Genomic DNA, 6,059 nt, shown 5'->3' on the forward strand with positions numbered 1-6,059 from the left:
ACATGCCAAACCCGTCTGATGCAAAAGGAGTACAGCGTCTCATCGGCTTTGCAAACTATCTTGCAAAGTTCATGCCACACCTATCAGCAGTCTGTGAGCCTCTGCGCCGGTTGCTGGACAAAGACACACCATGGCACTGGCTACCCAAGCACGAGGCCGCAGTGCAGGAGATGAAATCTCTGGCTTCATCCATGCCAGTGTTGCGCTACTACGACGTCACGAAGCCTGTCACAATCCAGAGTGACTCTAGCCAAAGGGGACTTGGATGCTGCCTTATGCAGGAAGGCCAGCCCGTTGCGTTTGCCTCGAGAGCGCTCACCCCCACCGAACAAAACTATGCACAAATTGAGAAAGAGTGCCTCAGCATCGTCTTCTCCTGCCAGCGATTCCATCACTACTTATATGGTCGAGAGCTGGTCACCGCTGAAACTGACCACAAACCACTCATTGCCATATTCAGTAAACCTCTCCTCAACGCGCCCAAGAGGCTTCAAAGTATGCTCCTGACTCTGCAAAACTACAGCCTGAAGGTCATTTACAAGCCAGGACCTGAGATGTACATCAGCGACACACTGAGCAGGGCAACAGCACAATGTACAGGTAGAGGCACTGCCTATCAGCGGCAGGCCATCTGTTCGCTACAGCAGGAACAACAAGATGTTCAACAGATCAATCAGGCAGACTACTTAAACGTGACAGATCACCGCCTAGCCCAGATCAGGCAACATACTGACAAAGACAGACACCAATGTTAAGTTCAATAGCCTTGTTAAGCATTGTACAAATCCCCACGCCTGGAGTCTGGGGAACAGTCCAACTAGTCGATTACCTATCAACTAGACTCCGTAACAGGCATTGACCCTGGATGTTTCTGTGTGTCGCTCTGAATGGGAGTCTGTTGGATGACTGGTATGATGTAGCTGTTGAGCGGCTTCAATGCAAGTACACTGTATGTTTCGGATATTCAATAAAATAAAATAAATATATATATATATAGTGATGAACATAGAAATTGAATGATCGTTCTATTTCTACGGGGGTGAATGCGTTCATTGACAACAACAAAAACGAATGAGTCAGATGGTTAGCTTCTTACACAATTTAAGTGGGAGTGTCCGGACCTAGGACATGTTTCAGTAGAATTTTCTCCAACTCGACAGAAGTGAAGAAGGCAGTTTATAGCCGGTGACTATCAGTGGATCTGACCGGGCAAAGTAATAAGAAGGTAAGAAGCTGGCAGATGAAACTGTTTAATACTGTAATGACCTGACTAGATCATAAAGGAACAATTGTCCAGACAGAGGATTGAGTTTACGAATTGACGGTTTATTAACCCAACTTTACACAGGCTAATGTTTGGCCGTAGCCCACGCCAAATAAATGAAAGATACCCACAAGCCAACCGTGACCTTCTCTTGTGAAGGCCAGACATAAGAGAGAGAACAAAGGCTAAACCTGGTCTTAACTTCCAATGCTCCATCCCCCTGCCCAACCCCCCTCCACGCCACTCCGCCAACCACCAGGATGCCCGGCATCAGAACATTCCAGGCATTCCCGTGATTGGCAGATAGCAGGTTGTTTGGCATGTCGGACCCCGCGAACACTGGTAAGTACAACACAACCCACTAATAGCCTAACACATAACACACAGCTGTCTGTGCGGGTCGCTACAATACGTAACAAGCTAAAGAGTTATGGCATTTCATTCAAGGGGTCGAGCAATGTTAGCTTGCAAGCTGATTATCCTGTTACTAAAATTACATTAAAAATGTAATTCTGATGGAATCAGGCAGTTAGGTAGCACACATGCTTTACAGAACGTGTGTGTGTGATGTGAGCAACATTAGCTGAGCAACAATAGTGGAATCGGCCATTCGCCTTGATTTTGGCTCAATAGGCCTGGTATATTATCAAGGAGCTTTACATTTTTATGGGGTTATTTTGCCTAAAAACATGTATGCCAACCTATAAGCTCAGCCTAGCAAGAGTGGCCAAAATGGTGTTTAGCATCCCCAGTGGCTCTGCAAGTGTGGAGAGCATATTCGCCGCTGGCCTGCTCTTCTGACACCAACGCATGAGCATGAAGCCACAGACTGTCCAAACTCCTGTTTCTAAAAATGTATTCAAAGGCACTGAAGTCATTTTTCGTTTAGTTTGTATTTAATTCTAAGTAAGTCACAGCCTATAATGGAATGGCCCATACCATAACCCCACCGCCACCATGGGGCACTCTGTTCTCAACGTTGACATCAGCAAACCGCTCCATACACGCTGTCTGCCGTCTGCCAGACAGTTGAAGCCAGGATTCATCTGTGAAAAGCACACTTCTCCAGCGTGACGCCGAACTGCAATCAGGTCAAGACCCTGGTGAGGATAACGAGTTGAGCTTCCCTGATATGGTTTCTGACAGTTTGTGAATAAATTCTTCGGTTTTACAAAACCCACAGTTTCATCAGCTGGTGGCTGGTGGCTGGTCTCAGTCTATCCTGCAGGTGAAGAAGCCTGATGTGGAGGTCCTAGGCTGGTGTTGTAACACGTGGTCTGCGGTTGTGAGGCCAGTTGGACATACTACCAAATTCTCAAAAATGATGTTGGAGGCGGTTCATGGTAGAGAAATGAACATTCAATTATCTTGCAACAGCTCTGGTGGACATTTCTGCAGTCAGCATTCCAATTGCACACTCCATTGAAAATTGAGACATCTGTGGCATTGTGTTGTCACAAAACTGCACATTTTAGTGGCCTTTTATTGTCCCCAGCACAAGGTGCACCTGTGTAATGATCATGCTGTTTAATCAGTTTCTTGATATGACACGCCTGTCAGGTGGATGGATTGTCTTGGCAATGGAGAAATGCTCACTAACAGGGATGTAAACTAATTTGTCCACAAAATTGGAGAGAAATAAGCTTTTTGTGCATATGACAATTTTCTGGGATCTTTTATTTCAACTCATGAAACGTGGGACCAACACTTTACATGTTGCATTTATATTTTTGTTCAGTATATTTGGCATCAGTCAAATGGGCAGGTATGTAGGCATGTTCCTCATTCAGTTGTCAAAATGTGGGTTGAGACAAGCATGCATTGGCAGGCAAGTTGGAGAAGGGTGAGCAGGCCTGTGTATCAGTGCAATTTTGATTGCCAACTACAAGCTGAAAATGTTTGAGTGTTTATTTACTATTCCCTCATTAGATTTGAGATCATCTCACTCTGGCTAACAGTTGTTGATGTGCATAGGCAACTGAGTGAGAGAGAGCATACCTTTTAATGGTTGTTTGATCAATTGGACTGTAAAGTTCCCAAATATAAGAGGACTCCCGTGGTAGTTACCTATTTGCAGAAATCATTCAGGTGTATTTTGTGGCTTTTGGCGAATGCTTTCTAATGATCTAAAGTCACACTGTTGCCACTGCCTGTAAACATAGTCCAGATCAAGGTGAATGATGGCAGGCCTGGCAGGCTTATTTGCATATAGGCCTACTGTAGCTCTGATTGGCTATGGCGCACCGGTCTGTGTAGACTCTGGTCCTGGACAAGACAGATGTTTTTTAATAGGCTTTATTTACTGCAGTGTCTATTAGTTGTCCAAACACACCGCCGCTTTCCCACTCTATATTGCTATATAATTTTCACAAATGCCTTACTCTACGTCATTCCCAAACATTCTATACATGTATAAAAACTACCATATTTAAGTGCTTGCTTGTCATAAAATCTAAAAAAGGTGTCATTCTTCCTGGGGGTATACAGTGGGGCAAAAAAGTATTTAGTCAGCCACCAATTGTGCAAGTTCTCCCACTTAAAAAGATGAGAGAGGCCTGTAATTTTCATCATAGGTACACTTCAACTATGACAGACAAAATGAGAAAACAAAATCCATAAAATCACATTGTAGGATTTTTAATGAATTTATTTGCAAATTATGGTGGAAAATAAGTATTTGGTCACCTACAAACAAGCAAGATTTCTGGCTCTCACAGACCTGTAACTTCTTCTTTAAGAGGCTCCTCTGTCCTCCACTCGTTACCTGTATTAATGGCACCTGTTTGAACTTGTTATCAGTATAAAAGACACCTGTCCACAACCTCAAACAGTCACACTCCAAACTCCACTATGGCCAAGACCAAAGAGCTGGACAGCGTTTAATACGATTTCATGTTGCTAAAACAGTGTCAGTTCCACTTTAAGTGCACTATTCATGCAAAGGATGAAAAAGTGAGTGAACATTATTTAAAATAAGGGTTACATGGAGAAAATCAGACCTCTGAAATGAAAATGGATGGCCCTCCCTTCAGTAAATATATTTTACCTAAACCCTCCCTGAATCCCTTGAAAAAGGTGACCCTCCCCTAAACCCAAAATAATAATTAAAGCAAAGTGGATAGCACAGAACATGTCTACCGTTTACCCATACTTCTTGGACAGACCAGAGCCTAAGATATGCAGTTTTAGAAACTGTTCTTCATTCTGTAAGCATTACATAGCAACGTGTAACTTTTGATAGAGCAAAGTGCTGAGGGTTAGAAGGTTTACGGTTCGCAGACCACCGTGGACAAGAGTAGGGGTGGATAGATCTCCTTTTATAGTAAAATCATTGCATAAATCTATCATCGTATTTGCAGGTCCGGAAAAAAATGGCAATTTATTCACATTTCATGTAATTTTACATATTAGCAGAAACTTTTTTTTAATACAACACAAATTACCAAAATTACAGGCTAAGAATAGACAGAGGTAGGCCTTGGGTGTTAATTAATTCATATTTCTCCATTGCCAAATCAGTATGTCTTGTTTGCAACTAAACTGGCCCTGTTTACAAATAATTAAAACTGTGAGATCATTAGGAATCTGAGCATGGTACTTTCAAAAGTTAGTCCTACCTTTCCACCCCCCAGTCAGAGTAGGCCTACCGATGCAGAAAAATGTCAGCTTTAACTGCTGGCTACCTCTTCTACCAGAGGTTCTCACAAGTGTTTCCCTAAAAGCTGTCTGGGTTTAAACATCTTCTATTGTACAGAAAGTGAATTGCCATCGTAGCGCTACACAGTACAGCCATTGGTTAAGCAGCACTCAAAAAAGTAGTTGATCAGCAGAGCAGGCCGGGGCTCAGGGTTGGCAGATTCACTGCAGTGTGTAATGCAGCCTAGTTTAATTTATACCATTCCAGCAGCTATCTTAGAAATATAACTTGGCTCTGTGCTTCTCCAAGAATGCATTTCGTAGCCTATAGATTATTTGATTGAGACCACACTAAATAGCCTATAGGGCCAATTGATATTGCGTGCCCAGCAAAGATCAGAGATGAGGGGTGGCATCGGTCACACATCGATATATAGCCTAATAAGCAACTCATTCTAAAACACTGAGAAATTTTAAAATGTAATCAATTACAAATTACATGATCCCCCTGGACTATGTAAAACATTATTTTTTAAATAAACCCTCCCCTTGACTGAAATATTAAATGCATGACCCTCCCCCATTTTCCTCCAGATTTTGATCCATTCTTAACTGACACAAACACAGATTCAACTTTAATGGAATATTTTTGCTCATTTTATAATAGCTGTGGGTGGCTCTTAAAATATAATCTTGGGGTGGCACTGTGGAGGATGGATCACACCACCACGTACTGCCATGGGACTGCACCAGCTGGAAAGAAGTATTTGGCCCCTTTCTAATTTTCTCTACTTTTGCATTTTTTTTTATACTGAATGTCATCAGATCTTCAACCAAAACATTCTTCTAGAACATTCTTCCAAAAGTCTTGATGATCATCCAGATGCTTCTTGACAAACTTGAGTCAACTTTTTAGACAACATGGGTCCCATTATGCCTGGTTGAAAACCAAACACTGCATTCCAAAGTAATAACCTCTTCAATCTAAGCCTACTAGAAAGTGTGTGCCCTCAGGCCTGGAGGGAAGCAAAAGTCCTTCCGCTACCCAAGAATATTAAAGCCCCCTTTACTGGCTCAAATAGCTGAACAATAAGCCTGTTACCAACCCTTAGTAAACTTCTGTATTTTTTTTGTTAACCAGATACAATGCTATTTCACA

This window comes from Salvelinus namaycush, chromosome 20 (assembly GCF_016432855.1).
Source record: "Salvelinus namaycush isolate Seneca chromosome 20, SaNama_1.0, whole genome shotgun sequence".
Taxonomy (NCBI): Eukaryota; Metazoa; Chordata; class Actinopteri; order Salmoniformes; family Salmonidae; genus Salvelinus; species Salvelinus namaycush.